Genomic DNA, 27,057 nt, shown 5'->3' with positions numbered 1-27,057 from the left:
TCCCGTGGCTGGATGATGAGGTGCCCTCTGTGGAGAACTGGTTAAGGGCTGATCAGTGGTGTTGTGGCAGATCACTGTATCTGTGTACTGTAGATTGCTGGTGGCCACCATGCTCTGTTGTGATGATTGTGGGCAGGGCACGATGGTGGTGGGGGCTCTGGGTTTGGGTTTCACGGTCTCTGTCTACAATGTCCAGGTCTGGCACTGTGTGAGTTTCCTGCTCTGGAGTTCTATGGACCACTGTGGCTCTGAGGTTCCAGTCAGTCATGGGCTGGGCTGTCTTGGCAGCTTGGTATGGAGCCACATTGCTGAGGAGGGAGGGAAGAGGAAGGGTGTTTGTGTTTTTCATCTTTGTGTAGGTTCTGAAAGTTTTTCTTTTCTTTTCTCATTCCTGTATTTCTCTGATTGTTTTCCTTTTTGCTGTTGTCGATCTCTTGGGAGGACTGAGAATTGGGACTCGAACTCTCTATTTGGTTGGAGAGAGCTGTAATGTTTTCCTACTCTTTTGCCACCATATTGCCTCTGTTCAGGGCTTTTTATCATGAAGCAATGTAGAGTTATTTTATTTTATTTATTTATTTATTTTTATTGTGAAAATACTGTACAGAGGGGTTACAATTACATGGGCAAGATAATGAATACATTTCTTATCAAGCATTGTAGCCTCCTCCTTTGTTTCCCCTTCCCATCCTCCCCTGCCCCACCCCCCCAGCAATGTAGAGGTTTTTTTTTTTTAATTTTTTTTTTTTTGGTCTGGTCGTGGGGCCTGAACTCTGGGCCTGGGCGCTGTCCCTCAGCTCTTCAGCTCAAGGCTAGCGCTCTACCGCTAGAGCCACAGCGCCACTTCCGGCTTTTTTCTTTTTGCTTATGTGGTGCTGAGGAATTGAACCCAGGACCTCATGCATGCATGGCAAGTGCTCTACCACTGAGCCACCTTCCCAGCCCCAATGTAGAGTTTTGTTGATGGCTTTGTATCTATTGAAATGATCATGTAATTTCTATTTATTTTATTTATGTGCTGTTTTATATTAATTGATTTGCATATGCTGACACATCCTTGCACCTCTAGAAAACCAGCTTGGTTATGCAATATGTATGCTTTTTGTCTTTCAGTGGTACTGGGATTTAAACTCAGGGCTTTGTGCTTGCTAGGCAGACACTTTACTGCCTGAGGAAGGTCTCTATCCCTTTTTGCTCTGATTATTTATGAAATAAGACGTTGGTTTTTCTCCCCAGGGAGGTTTATAACACCATCCTCTTATTTAGATATTTTACCTTACCTGAGGTGGCAGATGTATTCCACCATATCCAGATTTTTCTATTGAGATGGGGTCTCATGAACTTTTTGTGTCCAGCCTGGCCTACAGCTGTGATCTTCCTCATCTCATTCCCTGCATAGTTAGGATAACAGGCCCACACCCCTATGCACATCGCACATCCCTTGGTTGAGATAGGGGCTCATGAACTTCTAAAAAACGTTTTTGGGCTAAGCCTTGAATCACAATCCTCCTGATATCTATCTGTTGAGTAGCTAGAATTATAAACATGAGCCCCAACCCCTAGCTATATTTAATATTTTCAATGTATTGTTAAATTCAATTTGTAAATATTTTATTGAGGATTTTTACATTTATGTTCATCAGAGAGAACAGTTGGGGGTTTATGATGTGAGCCAAAGTTTGTTCACTTTTGGAGATGCCACTAAAATAGCATTCTGATTTTTCCTCCTATTCTCACCATCCTCACTCAGCCAGGCCCATGTCACTCAAACACTTATGTAGCATTCACACACACACACACACACACACACACACACACACACACACACATTCTCTCTTTCTTTCTCTCATTTTTCAATCTAATCACTGCACATTTGGAAAACGTTAATGAGTGCTTAGTATGTGCTAAACACTAATAGTTACAGAGACAGATACACACCATAGGCCCAGCCTAGAAGCATTAAAATATCGAATGGGAGAGAGGTGCATTTATACATCACAGGAGCATGGGACAAGGCCAGGAATAAAGTATGACTGCCTGAAGGTTACAGTTGGAAGATGGATATTAAGTACTCTTGTCCATGTTGTCCAAGGAATGGCAGACTCAAAGTTAATTTGTGTTTAAATTCTGTGCTGGAGGGGAGACCATCTAAGCAAGAACAAAGGGAAAGACATGGATGCTTGCTCATTGTTCACTGGATTCATACTCTTTCAGTGATTCAAATCTGAGTACCTCAGCCTTCCACTGAGGGTAAGCAGGAACAACATAGCTCAGTGTGAATGGGGGTGGTGATGGGGAGAGGTGGCATATAATAGGCAATTAGAAGTAGCCATTGATTGTCTGAGGCCCCTTAGCTAGGCATTTGGCCAGAAGGGAGAACCGTCCTTCATTATTTAGGGCTCAAACCTGGGGTAGATTTTTCAAAACACATGCTCTGTAGTGTCAGGAATAAATTCTTGATAGAGTGACACTACTGATTTGTGACAACCTGTGACACAGAAAAGGTTGGCAATTTTTACTGACCCCCTCAGCATTCTCATTTCTTGAAACACAGCCTGTCATTTCAGAGCATCTAACACTTCAAAACAGCTTATTGTGGTGGTGCCATGGCAACAAAAAGAGGCTTTCCTCCATTTGTACCAAACAGGAGTGAGAGGTGTTTGAAGAGCAAATAGAAACAGTATGCAGTTCAGTGTGAGGAGACATTTAAAGAAATTGGCAGGAGTAATTCCTGTCCTTGGAAATTGCTTTCGCTCCTCTGTCTCTGGTGCTTGTGAGCCTTGCAATGTGGCAGGCGCATAGTTCTGGGAGGCTGCTGTTTCTGAGTCATCTTTTCTCTATTTGTCCATCACATGAGCATTCTTTTCTGGTGATGTGGGAGAATACTTATGCTAATGCCTTGGCTACTATTTTGGTGTAAAAAAATCCAGCTACTTATTTCCTGGATCACTCTCTTTAAATCACATCCATCACTTGTATGGCTGCATCTTTCTTTATCTTCCTTTGCAATATGAGGGGTTTAGATTAGATTGGTGTTTCCCAAACCTGGTTAAACATTAGGATAGTTCACGGAGCAACTACCCTTGAGTTGGTAAATTTTAGGATAGCTCATGGAACAAATTACAAACACAGACTCCAGAATCCCATGTGCTTCTACTGGGAGGGGCCCCACAAATTATTTTTTTAACTTGCTCCCTGGTGGTTTCCATGTAAACAGGCCTCGCCCTGGCACTAGGAATGATTAGTCCAGATGCTCTGCAAAGCCCTCCTGGCTTTACATTCTGTGCATGCACAATCCCATGGGAATAACCAATTACTCTCTCTGCTCCAACTGTACCTCCACAACTTTTCAGCCCACTTTTCATGACTCGTTTGGGCACTAGCAGCTCTGTGTTTTATTGATATTCGGCAAATGGGTCCTTTGCTTAGTGAATACAGGTCACTCAGCACTGCTGGCAGACTGCTGAGTAATGGTGGCTTTTTCAGAATAGTAAATTGCCTTTGTGCAGAAGTTCTAGCTCCTTTTCAGGGTCTTGTAGATGCTTCCATACAGAACTGGAATCAAGCACCATCTGTTTAACTATGAATCTGGGAAACTACAAAGGGAATAACATCCAGGATGATGCTGACCTGGGGATTCAAAGGTAGGGGAAAAAACAAACAACCAGACAAGGGCTTGGAAGCATCTTTGTGTCTATAAATCATGCAATCTAGTATTTCATGCTGAGAATAGCTGTCTCTCAATCATCCAGAAGAATAAGACTCATGCCATACAGAAAGTAACAACCAGTGTCTGTGGCCTCTTTGAAAGGTCAAAGGGATAGCAAAACAAACCAATAGAAAACACCCTTGAGTTGGTAAATTTTGGATTATTTTTCCAGTCTGATTTATTCCATCCCCATAACTAACAATGCTACCAGGGGCTACTCTTAGAAAATTAATCTTGCCTCAGATTGAGAAATGAAGTCGGGGAGGGGGGATGCAGTTATAAAATTCAATACATCCTACAAAATTAAGAAAATATGGTAAGGAATGAAGTTGGGAGGGACAGAGAAGAATAATGAAAGAGGTGATGTTGATCAAGATGTATTACGTTCATAACTGTGTACATAAACTGCTTTGTTGAATGACAACTCCTTTGTACAACTACTTAAAGATTATATATAAGAAATATATAAATATTAAAGATTTTATATATACATACATATAAAAGGAAGCTGGCTTTGTCAGAAGGGAGACTCTAACTGATGGTTTGTGAATGTGTTGCTGATGGAGACTTGGCAAATACCCAAATCTAATTGAAGTGACCAGGGTTTATTTGGGAGCCAGCAGATTTCCCTGGAGAGTTATAACCAAATCAATAGTTCAATGGTCTGCCTGAGTGAAGAGTATAGACTGGATGGAGGATGATCAGTGACAGTTGGCCAGAATGGGTTTATCCAGTTCTTCCATGAGATGGCATACCAACCTACACCAATGATGTGTCACATAGACCCAGTGGGAGAAGTGACAGAGAGTGAAACTATATTTTGTTATGATAATATACCATCCTGTATTACATTTGCTGAATACCTTTCTATGTCAAGCTCTATAGATACTAAAATGCTCTAACAGATTTTTAAATTAAATTTTTGTAAGGATCATATGACATAGGACCATCTGCGGTTTCTTGGCGCAGAAACAAGTTACTGGGTAGTTTTCTAAGCCAATAAGCCAATAACCTAGCAAGTCAGTTAGGGACACAGGATCTGAAAGGGTTCTTATCTACCTGCAGGAACCTAGCCTTGATGATTCTACTTCCCAGGGTCCTGATTTTGCTTGTCTTATTTTTCCTTATTTGAGCTATCCAACCTGCTCATTGATTCTACATGCATCAGCTTCCCCCAGAAACTTAGAATAGGGGAAGAATGATGTTCTGAATGGTAGACATAACTACTACAAATGTTGTACTGGCATTTGGTTTATGTATTTATGTCTTATCAGTCTGTTTAGCATGAGATGATACACATGGAGTCTGACCAGTGATGTGTGAACTGAAAGAACAAATTATGAGGCTCAGTGACTAAGAGTTCAAGTTCAAAATTTAATGTGTTATGGTTTTGTTCTTGGTTCCATTGCATATTAGCTATATGTGAACCTCAATTGTTCTTACCTGTAATAGAGAAATATCATAGGTCCCACTTAAAAGGCTTGCCAAGATGGCTAAATGAGTTGTATTTAGCACAGTTCCCAATGAGGTGGGTGATCAAAGCATGTCAACTGATTTTTGTCATTGGGCCCATAAACTTAGGGGTCAAGGCTCTCTCTAGTTACTCTCTAAGGGGCTGTCATATATGGTGCACATGCATTCATTTTCCTTGACAAATGCTTTTAGATTTTCACATCTGATGACAGTACTTTGTTTAAGCTTACCAACTTGCAGTTTTGGGGTTTTCATTTTTCTACATGTCCTCTATTTTAAAAATTACTTTGGGTTAAAATTTTTAATTCTATACTTACAATGTGAAATCAAAGGCACTCACTTGTAAAATTCAGAGCATACAAAAATGAAGGTAAATATATGCCATTATATTTACCTTCAATATATATGAAGGTAACAATAATCTCTATTCTATCTAATTTTTCTTTATGATATATTTACATAATATATATTGGGTTTCTTGTTTTTGTTCTTTTCAAAGATGAGCTTGAAATATACATGGTATCCCACAATTTGCTTTTGTTTGTTTGCTTTTGTTTTTTCCCTCAGACAACAAATATTATAAATATACCCTAATGTTGTGAAATAATCATTTCTAGACATGGCTCCATGGACTGAATCTTAGTGTATTATCTCCATTTTTTCTATTATAACTACCCAGCAACAAATGTTCTTCTGCACATATCCATGGACTATTTTTGTAAGATTATTTTAGACTATTTCAAAAAGTAGAACTTCTGGGTCAAAGAAATGTGTATTATAATTAACCACTCTCTTATTTTTGGACAGAAAAATCTAAAATTTTTTACTCTTTTACTGGAAATGCTGTAATCATAGTTTTCAGCATTAAATTTCATTTGAATGATTTTTTTAGAATGAATGGTGAATAGCAAGTTACCATAAACATGTTACCACAAACATAATAGGATAATAGAATAGATATACTGTAGGCCAAGACCTCATTATATGCATTTCTTTCTCATATCAATCTTCTAGGCATGTGGTAGCCCATCTTACAGACAAGAAAATTGAGTGTCCATAAAGAGTTATTCAGAGTTAAAGCATCTAAATGGAAGATCTAGGTAGGATTTGAGGTGGGATCAGTCTGATTTCAAAATTGACACTTTTTGATGATAGAACACACTGCCTCCAAACATAAATTATAAACTTCTTCTGAGACCCTCAAGCTATAGCTGGGAGGGGACCATGGTAAGAATAAGGCACCCATGAAGGCACGAAATTTAATGGGATGAGCATTGTGATGGGGGATTCACAGGGCTTCACGTATAGCAATCGACCTCAGTTAAGTGAGGCTAATTCTTTTTGCAATGATTAAATTTCATTCATACTCCTGGTTTATTGATTGGGGTAGATGGTAGCTCATTTTTTACATGAGAAAAAGGAGACAGGGGAGACTTTATGATCACCTTATTTTGGTACTGATCTTACCCAATATCAAAACTTCTTTGGGGTTGTCTATTGAGAAACAGTTGATTTTTTTTCCTCCCATATTAAGTGGTCTTAGGAAATCTCCTGTAAAACAGGGACAGGTAGCTTGTCAAGCAAGAAAAATTCTTAGGAGGCAAATAGCATTCCTGGACAAAAGGTTTATAAGTGAAGATTCCTGCAGGAAAAGAATCCTAAAATTACGCAATGGGCCATTGGGTCAAAGTGTTCCCTGGGACAACTGGCTGACTCTGACACTAGGAAATATATTCAGGAAGAGTCAGGCGGAAGTGGACAGCTTCTTGGGGCTTTAGAAACCCAACATATACTACATGCATTTCACACATCTTCCAATATTTCTTTAGCACTTGAACTTCATCAGGTGATGGGTCCACACTGAGCTCTAATGGTGAGCAAAACCAACACATATATTGCCCAAGCAGCTCAAATTTACTGAGGGTAGAGGCCTAGGATTCCCAAATTACCAAATAGCCCTATCGGTTTGTACAAAGAAGCAAGCTTTAAAGATCCAGTCTGAAGCCAGGCCCACCGATCAGGCTGATTTCTATTTAGGGAGCACATGCTATTTTAGCTAGGAAGTAGAGGGATAGTGAGTTGTACAATGGCCAACATTGTACATCCTGGCTCAGGACCACATGGGACAAATGTGGGCCATGCAGAGCAGCCTCATGGTAGCAGTTAATGTGTAGCAGACAGGGTCTTGGAGAGAGGGTCTGCCCATCTGTGATCTGTCAGCCTCTCTGCTGAGTCTAGAAGGAGCCACTGAAACTCAAGAATGCTTCTGTGTCTTCTAAGACCTCATTGAAGGCTACTGGCATATTTTAAGTTAGAGTCAAGTTGTTTGATTTATGAAAGATGATCCCAATTCCACTTCTTTCCTCCTTTAATTAAGTCACAAATCTCTCCAGGCTTTAGATGATCCTTCTGTAAAATGGGCACGTGGAATGCCTCTCTTTCTGAACAGCTAGGGAATAAAATCCTGGGAAAGGAAGGAAAGAGGTCTTTCTCATTACCCTCTGTCTCTACAGTGTTAGGCACACAGTGCTCACTCACAGCCAGATGATCCATAGGCTCAGTAAGGCCCCAGCAGCTTCCTGAACATTCTATGCTGGACACATACATCCTGAAATGTCAAAGTTGGTGTCAGTTCTCTGACAGACTATTATTGCCAGAGAATCCTTTGGCAATATATCTATCAATTCCTGGCATGAAGCTTAGAAGAAATGACCATATTTTTTCATTATTTTTTCCTCTCCTCTGCCTCTGCTTTCTTTCCTTTTTTATTCCCCTTCTTATGTCTTCACTTCTTTACCAGGTTCACAGCTTATTCTCAAAAAATACCATCGGATGTCTGAATCTCAGACCATCTGCTTTAATGCAGGAAGTGACACACTCAAGTATCTCCAGACATCACTTGATGACCTGAGGATTTCTTGCTGTTTTACACATTGTTGTGTGTCCATGGTAGCCAGGTTCCACTGTGACTTTCTAGTTCCTCTTTTCTCTTGCTCTCTCTCTTTTTTTTTTAATATTATTTTATTTTATTTGAGAACATACTGTACAGAGGGGCTACAATTACATGGGCAGGATAATGCATACATTTCTTACCAAGCATTGCAGCCTCCTCCTTTGTTTACCCTTCACCTCCCTTCCCAGCCTCCTCCCTCCCCCCACCCAATTATACCCCCCTCCCCCCCCCACCGACTTTGTAAAGCTGGTTTTGACATGACATTTTGTACTTCTCATTGTTGCAACAGGTCCACCTGAATCCTTAAACGACTTGTTTGCCCCCATCTCCTCCACATGTTATACTGACATCAAATATAGTGAAAGCAGGGGTTACACTGTGGGGGAGGGACATACAAAGCAACAAAGAAATAATCTTATAAATGCGTTAGAAACATATGCATGAAAGAAACGAAAACATTAAAATACATATTTAAGGGTTCATTTTCCTAACATCACATTATCTGACCTTTTCTGCTTGACTTATACCTATACTAGATATTGCAAATAAGGGAAACCATGGGACCTATGCTTCTTTGGGCCTGGCTTACTTCACTTAATATAATTTTTTCCAAACCTTTCCATTTCCTAACAAATGGGGAAATGTCATTCTTTCTGATGGAGGCATAGAATTCCATTGTGTATATATACCACATTTTCTTGATCCATTCATCTACTGAGGGGCATCTGGGTTGGTTCCATATCTTAGCTATGGTAAATAATGCTGCAATAAACATAGTTGTGCTGGTAGCTTTAGTGTGGTCTTGTTTGTAAACATTTGGGTAAATGCCCAAAAGTGGGATTGCTGGATCATAGGGGAGATCTATGTGAAGTCTTTTGAGGAACCTCCATACTGCTTTCCAAAGTGGTTGAACAAGTTTACATTCCCACCAACAATGAAGTAAGGTTCCTTTCTGTCCACATCCCCTCCAGCATCTGTTGTTGTTAGAGTTCTTGATTTTTGCTGTTCTAACTGGAGTGAGGTGATATCTCAATGTTGTTTTGATTTGCATTTCTTTTATGGCTAGGGATGTTGAACATTTCTTCATGTGTCTATTGGCCATCCTTCTTTCTTCTTCAGAGAAGCTTCTCTTTAAGTCTTTCGCCCACTTATTTATTGGGCAGTTGTTTCTTTGAGGATTTGTTGTTGGGTGGTTTAATTTTTTGAGTTCCAAGTATATTTTAGATATGAGACCCTTGTCCGTTGTATGGCTAGTAAAGATCTTCTCCCAATCGGTGGGCTTTCTATTGATCTTGCTAGCTATGTCATTTGCCCTGCAGAAGCTCTGCAACCGTATGCAATCCCATTTGTCCAACCTTTCTTTGATTTGTTGTGCTTCCGGGTCTCTATTCAGAAAATTTCGACCTGAGCCAAGGAGACCTAGGGTTTCTCCTGTTCCATCCTGTAATGTTTTCAGAGTGTCTGCTTTGAGTTCAAGGTCTTTGATCCATTTGGAGTTGATTCTGGTGCAGGGTGATATATAAGGATCTAGCTTTAGTTTTCTACATGTAGTTAACCAATTTTGCCAGCACCATTTACTGAAGAGGCTGTCTTTCTTCCATTCTATTGTTTTAGCTTCCTTATCGAAGATTAGATGGCTATAGGTCTGTAGGTTCATTTCTGGGTTTTCAATTCTATTCCATTGGTCCTGAGGTCTGTTCCTATGCCAATACCAAGCTGTTTTGATTACTATGGCTTTATAGTAGAGTTTGAAATTTGGTATTGATATTCCTCCAGCAGTGTTCTTTCCGTTGAGGCGCGTTTTTGCTATTCGGGGTCTTTTATTGTTCCATATGAATTTTTGGATTGCCTCCTCTATTTCCTTGAAGAATGAGGGTGGAATTTTGATAGGTATCGCGTTGAATTTGTAGATAGCCTTGGGAAGTATTGCCATTTTCACGATGTTAATCTTGCCAATCCAGGAGCATGGGAGGTTTTGCCATTTTTTAAGTTCTGTGTTGATTTCCTTTTTTCAAGATTTTAAAGTTTTCATCATAGAGGTCCTTCACTTCTTTGGTTAAGTTAATTCCTAGGTATTTTATTTTTTGTGGGGCTATTACAAATGGAGTTGCTTTCCTAATTTCAGCCACACTTTTCTCATTGTTGGCATATAGAAAAGCCATTGATTTTTGGGGGTTAATTTCTCTTGCTCTCTTTTTATCTTTCCCTGCCTTCCCATGTCTTGGCCTTACCCAGAGCTGAGAAATAAATAGTTTCATGCATGACTCCAGCCCTTGAGAACCTCAGTTTCTAACTGTGCTCTCGAAGAACATGATTGTGGAATGGGCACCATCTGTGTTATCCACTACAAGGGGCTGATGATCAAGGTGGAAATACTTCTTGAAGGGCAGATTGGAGTTACCTATGGTATTTCCATAGGTGCCCTTGAAGGCACCATGGACACTTTCCAGAGTTTATTTGAATAAGGATTGTCTCTGGGTTGGAACATCCGTTTTGGTTTGGTTAAGGACTCTCAATAGGTCCAGTGGGTACCATTTCTAGATCTCAGGGAGATAAATGGCTAGCCAACTGTTCCAATAGATGGCATTTTGGAGACCCACCTATGCCTGAATATTTTTCTAGGGTAGTTTTTGAACAGAGATACATGCATCATTTGGAGTGGGTCCAGTTGTGGATACTTTAAGAGATCTGAATGTGTGCTTGGGGTCCAGATAGAGAGAGAGAGAAAAAAACATGAGCATGAAAGCTTGGGAAGACTAATACTTAATGGCTAAGCAAAGGGAATGAAGCCTACAGAAGATGCTGAAATTGATGGATCCTTGATCCAGCAGTGTGTGGACAAATAAGTCATATAAATAAATGTAAGGAAATCATGGTAAATTATAGAAAAGACAAAAGAGACTTTTAAAAACCATTTTTTAAGCAGGAAGAGAGAATGTTAGAGATGTGACAAAGTGACAAAAATCAAAGAAAGAAATATGAACATTATAGTTGGAGGAGAGTAAAAGCAGGAATTCTGGGAGTTGTCTTCTGGGCCTTGTTGAAAGGGAGAAGTCATAATTTTGGTTTCAGGCTTTCTGTATGCCTGACCAAATTTGCTAGAACAAATAATGTGTTTTTTTCTGTTTAAAAGAAATACTTTTAACTCCACCCCATCTGGCTCCTGCAAGTGGCTCACTGTAGTTGGCATCTCAGGCTGGACTCAATGCTAAGAGGTAGGTAAGTCAAACCCCATCCTGGTGCAGAGCCCTTGAAGCTGTCTCCTGACCCGTCTCACATTACCACACTGCTTTCAAATTTCTTGGGCGGGTGGCAGGCTTGCTTTCATTAATCAGTCTTTGTTTCCAAAATCAGGACCCTCTTACCTTCTTAGGAATGACACTGACTTTCCAAAATCTTCAGCCCCATATAGATAACCTCAGAGAATACCTCCAAGGGTGTAATTAAACCCTAAGATCTTCCTAAGATGGATCCTTTTTGTCATCAGTATCCTGTGAAACAAAATTATAAGCCTGAAGAAATTTAGTTCAGCCATGGACCAAGCCAAACCAACTCTTTATTCGTACTAATATTTATTGAGAAGACTTGAGAAAAATAATCTGTTGACATAAGTTCTTAAGAATGGAAACTGATTTGTTGTTAATATCCTTCTCTGCAACATAGAGAAGGCAGGTGGGAGAATATTTAGTGAGTGCTCAGAGCAGTAGGGCCTCTTACTAAAAGCCAATGAACCAGAGGTCTTATTTAACGTTAATCATGTTGTCATAATTAAAACTCTTCTTTTGAACTTTTGCTGATATGGAATAAGAAACTCTCCATGATATTTAATTATGAAAGTTTTAATGTTTTTTATTTGAAACAATTAAAATTATAACAAGGACAAAGAGCATTTCCCATCTGAACCATCTGCAAGGAAATTACTAATCTGATATCCAAACACCTACAAATACTCTAGTGAGTGTTTCTTACAAATAAGCATCCTCCTATAAAACCACAGCTCAATCATGAACGTAAAGAAATTAACCCTAATACATTACTATCTGACCTCACAGCCTCAGTTGTATCAATCACACATTGCACTTGCCATATTTTTCAGTCTTTTGTCTAGAATATTCCTTTATTACCTTTCATCTCCTTAATTTTCTTTTCTTTTCCTTTGCTACTGGAGATTGAACTCAGAGTCTCACACCTAGCAGTGTGACTTCAAGTGCGAAACCACTTGAACTACTACACCAGCGCTTTGATGTTTATTTCGAGACAGTCTTGCTTTATGTCTGGACTAGCTTGTACTGTGATCCTTCCATCTGTGTATTCCAAGGCACTAGGAAGACAAATGTGTATGTATAATCACACCCAGCCATTTGTTGTGGTAGAGTCTTGTGAACCCTTCGTTCCTTCTTTTTCCTTTCCCCTTCCTTCCTCTCCTCTTTTCTCCCTCCCTCCCTCCTTCCCTTTCTCCTTCCTCTCTGTCTCTGTCTCTCTGTCTCTGTCTCTGTCTGTCTCTGTCTCTCTGTCTCTGTCTCTGTCTGTCTCTGTCTCTGTCTCTGTCTCTGTATCTCTCTCTATCTGTGCCCAGGCTGACCTTTACTGTATTTAACTCGACTTTTAACTCCTTTAACTCCACTTCTCAATGTTCTTGAATTCTCCCGACATCAGGCCAATATATATCCAGGATTTTTCAGATTTGGATGTCTTTATCACTGTTCTCAGTCATTGACACTCCATGGTGTGCTCTTTTTGGACATTGATTGCCCTGCTCATTTTTCCCCTGGGCTCTGATACCTCTTATTATCCTGTTCCTGTGATGGATAGTTTTCTTAACTTGTTCAGTGTTGATCACCACATACAGATCTATTACCCTTCATGAACAACCTGCCTGGGAATCTAACATCCTATTCTGTGTCACTGAAGTCTACCTCTTTGCTCCTTCTACACAGTTGCCTATATTATTCTCCTTTGCTTAATGACATCCAGAGCTTTTGGACTGAGTTTTTAAAAGAGAAAAGGATGGGAAAAAATGAAGAAAAGATAAAGTGTTAGAAGAAGAGCAACTATTAAGTTATTAAGTTTTATTGACACAGATTTTTGGTTAAACACTAGAAATATAGCTTCTAACCATAAAGTTTGTTACATAGCCTTGCAAAACATGTTTTTGTATTCTTTACTTAATCCCTTATAGAATAAAGTGTAAAGTCTGAAATTTCTCCTTATAACCACATATGAACTTACCTGCTCCGTCTTAATGACCCATTACCACATACACTACTTAAGATTGTTGGAGAACATAAGACACTCAGTACATATGTTCTGTGGTCCTGCTTATATATTCAATAGTTTCAGATTTAAAGGTCATCTTAAGCATTTTTTCTACACAGTCCATTTAAGGATGATGTTTCCTGAAAGCATTAGGTCTTAGAATGAGACACTTACTTTTACAGCCATCTTTATATAGTTTTAGAGTTTGAGGGAGTTTGTTGTAGTGGTCTGGGGAAGACATTCCATTGTGAAGCAGATCTCTGGCTCTCACACCTTGGAATTCTGGGTGTCTCCTATGGGGAGAGGGGTTCATGCTGCATCCCTTTTCTTAAACCCTCCCAATCCCCACCTTATACATATATATCCACATAAAGAAAGTACTACCATAACTGAAGTCTTTTTTTCCTTCAATTTAAATATGACATTCTCATCTCATTCAGGGTGATATCCCCCCAACCCCTGACAGCTGTAGAAGACATGTTTTCTAGTTTAACTTGAATGAATTTCAGGTTTTCTGCATAATGGAATTTCTAAATAAAAGAATCATGGCAATGTGATGATTGATAGATAGATAGATAGATATCAAGTGTGTGTGTGTGTGTGTGTGTGTGTATGTGAGAGAGAGAGAGAGAGAGAGAGAGAGAGAGAGAGAGAGAGAGAGAGAGAGAGAGAGAGAGAGAGAGAGAGAGAGAGAGAGAGAGAGAGAGAGCGCACACTATGGTTCCTGATATAGTGTAAAACTAATTGCCCCCCAAATTTAACTTAGAACAAGACTATTGCTTTCTCATAGGTTTGCACATTGCCTGATTTATAGCTAAACTCCACTTGGCTAAGTAAGCATGCTGATTTTGGTTGGTTCACTCATGTGTTTAGGGATTGGTTGGAGTCAACTTTGTTCCATTGTATTTCATCTTCTTGGGGCCAAGCAGTCTGAGTAGGTTGTTCCCTTGGCACTAGAGAGAAGATTTGTCTTGCATAGGCACTTCAAGTTTCTGCTAGCATCATGCCTTATTTGGTGGGCAGTGGAGAGGCAAACACTCAAATGTAGCAGTGGATACAAGGACAGAGAAAGAATTGGGATCACTAATTCAGTCTGCCATGGGACATCCTGTAAGGAGCAAGAATGGAAAAGAGTACTATCAGACTTTTACAATGGTATCTAGAACATTGGTCTGTTTAGATCATTTTATCCTTCCTTTGAGTTAGTAAGAGCTTCCCCCACAGCTGCTAGCTCCTTTAAGGACAGTTCAATGCATCCAATTGACACAGAGGAAGTTTTCAATTAAATGGATTAATAAATGATAGCATGATGTCAGCCTTCCTGGACTCCTCTTAGGGTGTTACTGTAAAGTATCTCCATAGGCTGAAATTAAGAACTGACCATGACCTAGGATCCCTGATTTCTTTTTTTTCTTTTCTTTTTTTTTTTTAAATTATTGTAAAAATACCATACAGAGGGGTTACAATTACATGGGCAAGATAGTGAGTACACTTCCTATCAAGCATTGTAGCCTCCTCCTTTGTTTTCCCATACCATCCCTTCCCCTCTCCACCCCACACCCCCACACCTCCCTACCACCCCCCACTCCTCACCCCACCCCACCAAATTTGTAAAGTTCGTTTTTCGACATAACGTCTTGTACATCTCATTGTTGCAATGGGTCCACCTGTAACCCTATTTAAACAGTTTGTTTTTTTCCTTCCCCTCCACAAATTATATCAACATCAAATGCAGTGAAAGCAGGGCTTATACCCTGGGGGAAGTACATACAAAGCAACAAAGAAATCATCTTATAAATATGTTGGAAACAATCACAAGAAAGAAAAAAAAATTTGAAAATTTATCTTGGGGTTCATTTCACCTAACATCAACTTGTCTGACCACATCTGCTTGACTCAGACATATACTAGTTATTGCAAATAAGGGAAACCATGGGACCTATATTTCTTTGGGCCTGGCTTACTTCACTTAGTATAATTTTTTCCAAGTCTTTAGGATCCCTGTTTTCATGTGCAGTCCCCAAACACTAGCTATCCTTAGGTGCCATCAAATAGTGATTCTTCTAATTGTTCTAATACAATCCAGATTTTCTTTATATTTTGATTTAAATATCCATCTATGTGTGTCTGTATCTGTCTTTCTATGTATATAGTAGTTATCTTAATTTAAAGTTACTCAACAGTTTTAAGAAAAGTTTTACTAATACCTTAAATTACCTATATAGAAAAGATGATCTTACTGGTATATTGCTATCTTAGCCACATAAAGAACAGTTAACTGTGTATCAAGCACTTCTGTATATCCAGGTGCTGTGCTGGCTCTTTGATATACCTTATTTCCCAAACAATCATACAGGGTGGGCATTATTTGACATTCTTATTTTATAGTGGAGGAAAAGTTAAGTAGCTTAATAAAATCATACAGTTGACAAATGGGCAGTTGTTGTAGACTCTGTGTTTCTGCGTTTCCAACCACTCACATTTCTTTGTTCCCTATACTTTACATTGCCCTGATTTCTACATTAAGTTCATATCCTAAGCACTTCCCATCCCATACCTCCCTCAGCGTCTTTTCCTGGAGACATTATTAGATTCATGATGCATAAGTACTATTGATTAAGGCAATAAGTGAACAATATCTGCTTTTCTCCAATAATTAAATGGATATTTGATAAGTTCTTGTCATCTTTACATGGAAAGAGATAGAGAAAGGAGGTTTATACTTCCAAATAATACACTTAGGTCAGATATAAGAAAAGAATTTCTCTCACATTTATTAAATACCATCATACGATCTCTGCAGATTTGACAAATTCTTTTACTCTCCTATTTTTCCAAATTAAATAACAAAGGCAATTCCACCCACTCATTAGCTAATTTAACAAATATCTCCTGTGCTAGGCACAATGTTAGTCTGAGGATAGTGGTGAACAAGAGACAAAGCTTCCATCCTGCAGAGAGCCATTTGGGGGCAGGGATTGGAACTCAGAGATGCCCCACTTGCTATTCTCTTCATATCCCTGTCTCTGTGCAACACCAGTGATACACAAAACGCCACAAAAATTGCTTCCCTGTGGACATTTAGAGGGATTGTGGCCACAGACACCTGCCTTAATCTCCATCTCAACTACTTTCCCTTGAGGAAATTTTTAAAAAAGCATATTTATTTTGTAAATGCACACAAATGTGTGTGTGTGTGTGTGTGTGTGTGCGCGCGCGCGCGCACGTGCGTGCATGGTTGGGAATTGTTTAGGACAGAGCTTCCAGAAAGGATGAAGTGGACTTTTTTTTTTTTCTGAATCCTTCTCTGCTTTCCTCTCCCATCAATCTACTTTCTTGGAGTCCTTTTCTGCTTTCAGTCTCCATCCATCTACTTTCCCAACTTATTTTTAAGGCACCTGCTAGAGGTGACTTCATAAAACTTTCAGGAACTCCCTCTTGACCTCTCAGTACAGCTCAATCTTTTAAACAAGCATTCAGAGGCTTCATGATAGGCCTTTACTAGCTGCCAGTTTTCCGGTCTCATGTTCCATTACATCCTCTGGTGCATATTGTAGTCTTCCCTCATCCATCACCTGCTTGGTCTCCAAGTGCACAGTGTGTTCACTCCTCTTCACCTTTGTTAGGCCCAGAATGCTCATTACTTTCCTCACTAATCAAAGTCTATGCAACCTTCAAGGCTCAGCTCATTTACAGCATCTCCCTGAGGCCTCCCCTTATCACTCTACCACAATTAATTACATCCTTCTCAGGAATCCCACAGCCCTGACTTATGATTCTGTTTAGCACATTTTCCTGCTTACATGTCTGTTTCTTGGCACCCCCTTGTATACTCCAAAATCAAGGTCATGGGGTCCATGGCAATTTCCTACTGTATCTACCATTGCTTCACTCACCATGCACTCCACAAAATATATCACACTACTGGATTAAATTCTCATACTAAATTTCTGCAAGGTTAGCTACAGTTGGTTGCAGAGGTGATAATGATTTGGTCTTTAACTTTATATCTAAGAAGACCTGGGTCAAATCTCATCTTTATTCTATGAGCTATGGTAAATCCCTTAATTTCTGTGGTGCTTAATTTTGTCATCAAATTATTTTGAAGACTAAATGATAAGATGTTTAGAATGGCATATGGAAGTGCATAATAAAATGATAACCATTATTAATATTTTTCTTCTGGAGAAAAACCCCAGCAGCCTATATGGTTGAATTCTCACAAGGTGCCAGGCTCATCTCCACACTCTACCAGTGTGATCTCATTTAATCCTGACTGTCACCTCCCTGAGGAAGTCCTGTTGTTATAGACAAAGAAACTGGAAGGTTAATAGTTTTCCTGGAAGTGGTAAAGCTAATAAGTATGGATGGATGCGAACTCTGTCATCTGAGAGCATGCCCTTAACTACTGGTGATATTTGGAGATTGGAGAAGTTAAAAAAGGACATTTCATTGTAATGGTGCAGGGAGACTGGATGCTGATATCATCCCTAAGCTGGATCCTGGACAGCATTTGTCATTAGTCTGGGTACCAATGATGTGAGTGGAAGTTTACCAGTAGAATAATTCCCTCAACTCTGCAATCATTTGCAGTTTATTCTTCTGAGAAGATTTTCCTGCTTTTTTGATTTCCAAATGATTTTTCTGTATTTTTTTTAGTTATAATAGTTTGAGATAATGTTGGCTTATCATTTTCTTCACCTCTCCTCAAAAGAGGAGAGGAAAGTGAAATCAGCCTTGATAACATGACATGACACCTTCAACATATGTAGATTGAAGCAATCAGCTTTAAGGTTTTACTTAGTATCCTTGGATTTGCAGTGTGATTAATTTCAATATGAATGAGAAGGATGCTTCATGAATTATTTATCCTTTTAATTTGCCATCACAATATTCCCTGTGGTGGTTTGTTATTCTACCCCCATTGGGACTAATATGAAAATGTACATTCTACTATGTTGTTATTATTTAGCCAAACACAATTTTTTGTATATATTTTATTTTAAATAATTCCTAGGGAACAACATAAGGAATTACCCAAGTGTTTCCCATCTTTTAGAGTTTGGTTTCTTTTTTTTTTTAATTGAATGTTTAATGCATTTGTAGGAACAGAAGGAATGCAACAGGATTATAGTTTATATATTAGATGTGTATGTAAAAGATGTTTCATTTATCAAGGAATTTTTCCTATTTCCACATTTTTCATTTTCATCAGAGCCATAAGCAGCAGGTACTACTCCTATGAACATTGCATTGCATCTTTTCACATCATTATCATTGTACTATTTCACAGTAAAATTTTTGAAATTAGAACCCTTTAAGTTACAGCAAATGGCAAATTCTTTTGAACAAGTGCTAAAGGACCAAGGATTTTAAGTAGAGGGTCTACAGGCACAAATCTCCTACTTATTCATATTATTAAAACAGTAATAAGGGAATGAGAACTATTTTAATGGAAAAGGAACCTAGAAATGAGGTCATTAAATACAACTAAGTTCATTCTAAATATAAATACCATGTATTTCCTGATTAGTACCAGGTAATATCTAAATTGTCTATCCAGAATTCTGGTCTTAGAGAAAAAGGTCAGATACAACTACAAAGAAGGTGCTTCATATCATCAGGTCCATTTTTCAAACAACTGAGATCCTTTGGGGAAAATCACATTAGTCTTTCTTTTTATCAGAGATTTCTGTTGGTCTTTTTGTTGGTAATCCATTTGTGTCTGCAGTCTTGCAGCCTACTATGCCTTTATTTTTATTGTTGGCTTCTTGTAGGCCATATACAGCCAACAAAAGGGGAGACCAGAGGGTATAAGTATGGTTCCAGGAATTTTTTGAAGATCCAGAGCAGAACTGGAATGACGATACAAGGAATGCACACCATTATCCCAGGCTTGAGCTCTGAAACGCAAACCCACTTTGCGATCCCGAAGCCCCCAGGCCAAGTCTCTAGAGTTTGGTTTCTTACAGTTTTTGTTGTCTTTCTTATTTTTTTCCATCAGAAATTAGAAGTCTAATAACAACAGTGATTTTTCTGTTTGGATTCTTGACTTGACACAATACCAAATGTAAGAGTGGTACTACCTCCCTCTTTCTTTCTTTCTCCCTTTGTTCTTTTCCTTCAGTTCTTTCTCTTTTTTCTCTCTTTTTCTTCCATCCATCTCTGCCTCCTTCCTTCCCTTCCCTCCTCCCATCTCCTTCCTACCTTCCTTCCTTCCTTCCTTCTTTCCTTCCTTTGTTTGTTCCTTCCTTCCTCCCTTCCTTTCTTAACCCTGACAAATGTAGATGATAATAAAAAAGGTAAACAAGTGATCTCTAAGTAGAGATTTCTTTGAGGTTATATTATGGATAAAATCAACTTTTTCCATGATTGAGGGGCACTTGTAAACTTTTGTTTGTGTGTGTATTCTGTTAACTCCTTCCCCATTTGCTATCTATGCTTTGGTCTTTGTCTTTCCTTATCAGTGTTTAATATAATAAGCTTAAAATTTTCAAAGAATATTTCTTCTAGTATAATCACAGTATATGCTCATTTAAAAAAGTTAAAGGCAAAGAGGAGGGACTCCAAATTAAGTATGATGAGTTAACTGTGTTTGTTTGTATTTTTGTCAGAAAGTCCCCAAGTGACCGTGAAGTCAACTAAACAGCACTAGAAGAACAGAACTCAAAGGTTTACAGAAATATAAAGTGGATGGAGAAGACCTCACTGATCAGGTAGAGTAGATAAAGTTATATTCACATGCATGTAGAAAAGGAGTCTGATGAAAGAATCATCAAACAGAAAGTCTAGGGTGACTCAAGTAAAAGATGAATCTATGGGGTGCCAAAGGGAGGAAGGAAGGAAGGTTGTGAAGTATTTTACAGAGAGGTGTGACCTTCCTTCAAGTTCCCTCACTCTAGACAACTATTTGTCTCCTCTCAAACTGTGCCCTCCTCTACTCCAAAGGAGAGTTTATATATATATATATATATATATATATATATATATAATTTTTATTGAGATTAAGTGGTTACATAAATTTCACAGTATTGTGAGATAGTGATACTTAAAGTCACAAACACATTTTAACCTTCACAAGGCAAATTGTCATTATCGTGGTCTATAAAGTTTGTGAATTCTATGAGCTTTGACAATACAACTATTTTTTCCATATCAGGTGATATGTACATTTCTTTTCTTTTGTTTAGTAAGCTGTTCCCTCTTTCCCTCTCCTTCCCTCCTTCCCATTGTTGCCCTTGAGTTGCTTAGTTCATTTTCTTCAATGTCCAATGCAGCTGATGGGCCCCTCTGTGGTATGTTTTCCCCTGTTCAAGGGAGAGTTCTTAAGGAAAGAGGTGGGAGGGTGTACTGAGGGAAAAAGAGGGAGGGAAATAAGTTTATGTATCAAACTATGGGAGACTAGAAACCACTTCTTTCTCCTTAGAGTATGCAAACACTGCCTAATTATCTTCCTCTGCCTATTGTACCAATGCAGGAAATGAAGAATTCTTCTCTGAAGGAACATATTCTCATCCTGACATGTAGGGCTCCTTAATGAGAAGACTGTTCTGTTTATTCGGAAGCTCAGCAGCCAAGAATCACTTCTACTGTGAAATTAAATATGAACTCTAGATAAAGAATCATCCTTTATTTGAAGAAGGCTTTAAAATCTGAAGGAAACTTTATATATAAAAGACAGAACAGGAAAACAATAAAGAAACAAACAGTTTGGAAAAGGAACCCCACTAAAGGAAACAACTAGTTCTCTATGGAACAAAAAAAATTAAACACAATGACAAGTATATTCTCATAAACTTGGAGAACCATACTGTATTCACAAGTATGAGAAGAGCAGTAAGAACTCCTAGAAGTTAAACCATACTATTATATTTACATCAATAAAAGGGTCCTTGGAAATAGCCCAGAAATAATTTTAATGGGAGCAATTAACAATAATAGAAAAACTATAACTTTACAGGCTCAACCAAACATGTTTCATATTATCTACTACAGTTTGCATTCAGAATGTCTTCTAAAGGTTATGGTGCTAGAGGCTTAGTTCCCAGATTGGCACTATTGGAAGTTGATGGGAAGTTTGAAGAGATAGGAAGTTTGAAGAGATAGGTATTCTGCCTATTAGGGCCATGCCCTGGAAGGATATAATACGACCCTTTTGTTCCTTTCCTCTTACTTCCTGGTGGTGAGAGGAACAATTTTGCTCTATCATTACAATGTACTACCTCACCACCAACAGAGCCAACTGACCATTGACCAAAACATCCAAAACTGTAGTAACCAAAAGCTAACATATTTTATAAGATTTCCAGGTGACATAGCAGAGAAAATGGAAGAAAATTATCCAAGGTAGATAAGAATTCTCTAGAATTGAAGGACATGCATCATCAGTTTGAATGGGCCTATCAAGTGCCAACATAATGAGCAATTTTGAAACTTGAAAGTTTTAGAGGTCAAGAAAACCTTCTCAAGAGAAGGAAATGAATGGATTCCTCAGCCAAGAACAGTACTGGACTTGTCAACATTAATACTGGTTTCCTAACACCACTGAGAGACATTTCTTTTGTAACTTTTGCTAAAGAATTCTGCATCTAGTCAACCTACTTATGAATATTGAAGGTTGAAGACATTTTTAGATATGTAAAGATTGCAAATATTCTCCTCCTCCTCCTCCTCCTTCTGCTAGTTCTATGGCTTGAACTCAGACTTGGGTTCTATCTCTAGATTTTGTTTTGCTCAAGGCTAACACTCTACCACTTAAGTCACAGCACCACTTCCTGTTTTTGTGGTGGTATTGGAGATAAGAGTCTGATGAGGTTTCCTGCCTGGCTGGTTTCTGACCATGATTCTTAGATTTCAGCCTCCTGAATAACTAGGATTACAGATGTGAGCCAATGACACCGGGCTTCTCCAACACTCTCTAAGTAATTACTTAGAACATTTTTCAGTAAAGCCTGTGAAACAAAGAAAAATGATACTGGTTGATTTACAACTTCATACTAATTCAATATCCCTTCACTTATCTAGGTACAAATTTTAATATAACTACTTAGAGGCAGCAGGCAGAGTGTATGTACACTTTAGATTACTCAAAGAATTAAAAGTGAAGAGATATTGTATAAACTAAATAAACCTACACAGGAATGTTAGCTTATTGTTCTTATTTGAAAATATTGTTTAGAAGAAAGAGCATGAGATTTCAAAATGACTGATCTGAACTTGAGGATTTAGAGACTATTGCTTTTAGACACATTCATGATTATGATAAAAATAAAAACTTTCAGAAGTGTCCAACTGTGCACTAGTACAAAAACAGAAACTAATAAAACAAAGAAAGTCAATGGAAGAAAATCACTAATTATTACACCACCTGAAGATGAAAAGCATTCACATTTAATGCAGGTTTTTTTTCCCCCATGTACACTTTTTGTGTCTGGCTTTTACATAGTGGTGTTGTTATAATTGGTTACTCTAATTTTATATTATCATAGGATAATATTTTCCAATATTATTGTATCATAATAAAATTAAAATATAACCAGGCACTGGTGGCTCACACCTGTAATCTTAGCCACTCAGGAGGTTGAGATCTGAGGATTATGGTTTGAAGCCAGCCTGGGTAGAAATGTCCCCGTGAGACTCTCATCTCCAATTAACCACTCAAAAACCAGAAGTGGCACTTTGTCTCAAGTGGTAGAGCACTAGCTTTGAGCACAAAGAGGCTCAGGGACAGCTCTCAGACCCTAAGTTTAAGCCCCAGGACACAAATATCAACAACAACACCATAAAAGAACCACACATACACACACCAAAAACAAATCAAATAAAATATTCCTTTAAGTAGCTGTGTAATAGCCCATGGAGTTACTGTGTTATAATTTGCTTTTGTCATTATGATCTGTGGGCTTTTTTCCCTGCCCCAAACCCTCACATTCTTGGGAACAACCTTCAACTCAAATAGGCTACTGTTTTCTCTCTCCTTCAATCATGAGATGGGCAAGTGTACACCACAGCCCTCTGGTCAGAGTGCTGAGAGAGCCTCAAGCTTGACTGATCAGAAAACTTTCCTGGGAGTTTTCTAACTGGAGCTGAAATGGAGAGGTGAGGATGTTAGCCTAGAGTAATGATGTGAAACTGGACTCTTGGGACAGTCAGCATAAAAACATCAGGCACAGTGAAGCAGAGCTGAGAGATGAGGCAGGCAAGAGAAGCAGTGATCAGGAACAGACAGGAGAGAAGGAGAGAGAAGAAAGAAATGAGCTGACAGTGTTTACATACCTTAGTCTAAGGATCCCAAGACTGATGTTACACTATCCCTTTTCAGAATGGGTTACATTAACTGCCTAATGCTTCCTTCATACTTTTGGTGCTTAGATAAGGTGGTTTCTTTCTTTTTGATGATACTGAAGTTTGAACCCAGTGCTCCAAGTTTGCCAGACTGGTGCTATACCATTGAAACCACAAACTCACCCTTGCTTTTTGCTGGCTGTTTTTGGACATGAATCTCACAAGCTTTTCTACCCTAGCTGGCTTTGAACCACAGTTCTCTGGATTTCAGCTTTCTGAGTTGCTAGGATAACAGTCACGAGACACTGGTGATTAGCTCCTTGACTTGACCTTTATTATTTATAAATTAAGGAGTCACCAGTACGACTTCTGGAATAGGACACAATATTCAGGTTGTTTATAGAAGGTATTTAATAAAATTGAATTAAATGAAATTCCCCAAGGGAAGAATGTTATAGTGCAAAAATGCATGAGTTTCAGAAACAACTGGCTGACCTGGGTTTGAATTATGGATGTTTAAGAAACTTGATGAATTGATATTTCATATGAAAGAGCCCCAAGTTCTCCTCCTCCTTTTTCATCATCATTCATAAACTCTCTGAAACTAGCTGGGGATACTTTCATGTGAGTTAACCTAACATAGGTAAAATAATACTTATGATGTTGTTATGATCTGTGATAGAGATGAAATGAAATACCCAATATAAAGCATCAAGCCCAAATACCGTAATTTTTTCCACCACTTTTTCCTTTCTGACATAATCCTGCCTCTTATCACTTGGCCACTGCTCAGTTATGGCCCCTTGACTTTTGCACCCGTTAATCTGCTTTCTGTTTGTCATCATATCTTGCTACCTCCTATCCCATGCCCTTTTCCCCATTGAGTACTCAGTGTGAAATGTGTTCAGTAAGACACAACAGTAGAAATGGACACATGGAAAGATATATCATGCCCTGACTTTGGAACAAAGATGTCAGCTGTCCTTAATTTCTACATGTAATACAGTTCCAGTAAAATAAAAAAATAAAATGAAATCTCCCTTCTTTATCCCCTAAATTGGGGAGGTTGATTTATAAGTTCTTATGGAAAAATAGACAAACAAGTCTGGAAATATAGCAACAAAGGATGATTAACTCTTGTAACACATTGAAATACCATTCAGTCTCAAAAATCAAGTAACTAAAAACTTTAACAGAGAAAAGACTCTAATTACTTATATTTAAAAAGCAAAAATCTCACACATAACATTCCTTTGTATAAAAAAGGGGCAAAGTAGCCAAGTTCTGGTTGTTCATGCCTGCCTGTAACACTATATACTTATGAGGCTGAGATCAGAGGATCCTAGTTTGAAACAAGCCTGAGCAGAAAACTCTGTGGGACTCAACTCCAATTAACCATCAAAAAGCCAGAAGTGGAAGTGTAGCTTAAGTGGAAGAGTCCTAGCCTTGAGCAAAAAAGCCAAGCAAGAGAGTGGGGCTCTGAGTTCAAGTCCCAGTACTGACAGAAAGAGAGTGAGAGAGAGACAGAGAGACAGAGAAACAGAGACAGAGAGACAGAGAAGCAGAGACAGACAGGGGAGAGAAGAAGGAAGGAAGGAAGGAAGGAAGGAAGGAAGGAAAGAAGGAAGGAAGGAAGGAAGGAAGGAAGGAAGGAAGGAAAGTAGGAAGGAAGGAAGGAAGGAAGGAAGGAAGGAAGGAAGGAAGGAAGGAAGGAAGGAAGGAAGGAAGGGAACGATCCAGGTAAAGGTGGTTCATGCCTGTAATCCTAGTTATTCAAGAAGCTGAGACCTGAGGATCATGGTTTGAAGGCAGTCCAAGCAGGAAAGCCAGTGAGACTTTTATTTCCAATTAACTATCAAAATATTAGAAGTGAAGCCATGGCTCAAAGTGGTAGAGTGCTAGCTAGCCATGAGTGAATAACGCTCAGGGAAAGTTCCTAGGCCCTGACTTTAAGCCCTAAGGCCAGCACATAAAAAGAAGAGGGAAGAAAGAAAGAGAAAAGAAAGAATATTTGTGTTTGCTTGCATCTGTATAAAGAAGCATTTTAAAGTTACATGAGAATAGTTAACTGATGAGGAAAGGAAAAATCTGCTGGAGGAGAATTTGGAAGAAGAGAGCGAGGTCTGTCCATGCAGACTGGGTAAATATAATTTTCAAATTAAAATGATTAAAAAGGTAATCAAGTACATACTGTATGTAAGAACTGGGCTAAGCTTATAAATACATCATCTTATTTAAACCTCGAGCTCTGTGAGGAATAAGTAAAGGAGTTATATAGCTCATTTTTGTGATTTGTCTCCTCTATCAATCCATGTCTCTCATTTCTATTATACAATGGCTCAATCCTTTCTTTGTGCCAATTATTTCCATCCAACATATACCACCTGTTTCTTTGAACCTCCTAACAACTAAATCCTTAGTTTAAGGTTAGATAATGTGATGTTAGGAAAATGAACCCTTAGATATGTATTTTAATGTTTTTTTCTTTCATGCATGTGTTTCTAACACATTTATAAGATTATTTCTTTGTTGCTTTGTATGTCCCTTCCCCACAGTATAACCCCTGCTTTCACTATATTTGATATCAGTATAACTTGTGGAGAAGATGGGGAAAAACAAGTCGTTTAAGGATACAGGTGGACCTGTTGCAACAATGAGAAGTACAAGTTGTCATGTCAAAAACGAGCTTTACAACGTCGATGTGTGTGGGGGGAGAAGGATTGGGATGGGGGAGGAGGGGGGAGGCTGGGAAGGGAGGTGAAGGGTAAACAAAGGAGGAGGCTGCAATGCTTGGTAAGAAATGTATGCATTATCCTGCCCATGTAATTGTAACCTCTCTGTACAGTATGTTCACAAATAAAATAGAATAAAATTTAAAAAAAAGTTTACATCATATTCTTTTAAAATAGCCACCCCTTTCCAGCCTTTAGCCTGTACTTGCTCCATCTCCTTGACTAGACTGTAAGAACTATACTGTATACATAGTTTCCATATTTATCTTCTCTTCTCCAGCACTGCCAGGCATACCAAAGCACCACTTGATTAAACACAGGATGGAAAATAATTTTATTTGTGTAGGTCCATGGAGTTTACACAGTATCTAATTAAACTGAAACCTTCTGTCAGGTGGGTTTTATTATCTTCCCTTTACAGTAGAGATACTCAGAAAGACTACCCAGGAGTCCTGACTAGGACTTCTGGCTTTAAGATGAGGGCTCTTTTCATTATACCACAGTTATCTCTAGTTATCCTCCCAGAACTTATCTTGTTGAAGCATATGGGTTTTAGGAGAATGCCTGAGCTGATTATTCTAAGAAGGAGGACATGGAAATTACTCAATTTAGGCTTCATTTTAAGAACCTGCCCAAGTATGTTACAAAAT

At 38.6% G+C, this 27,057-nt stretch overlaps 1 pseudogene; it reads right to left on the bottom strand.

Annotated features, from left to right (window-relative positions):
* Positions 1 to 18,872: 18,872 nt before the first annotated feature.
* On the bottom strand, positions 18,873 to 19,309 carry LOC138835577 (UPF0729 protein C18orf32 homolog pseudogene; annotated as a pseudogene).
* Positions 19,310 to 27,057: the final 7,748 nt, after the last annotated feature.

Source organism: Dipodomys merriami, unplaced genomic scaffold, assembly GCF_024711535.1.
Source record: "Dipodomys merriami isolate MVZ:Mamm:240054 unplaced genomic scaffold, mDipMer1.0.p SCAF_24, whole genome shotgun sequence".
NCBI lineage: Eukaryota > Metazoa > Chordata > Mammalia > Rodentia > Heteromyidae > Dipodomys > Dipodomys merriami.
This window is presented reverse-complemented; position numbering and strand designations above follow the sequence as displayed.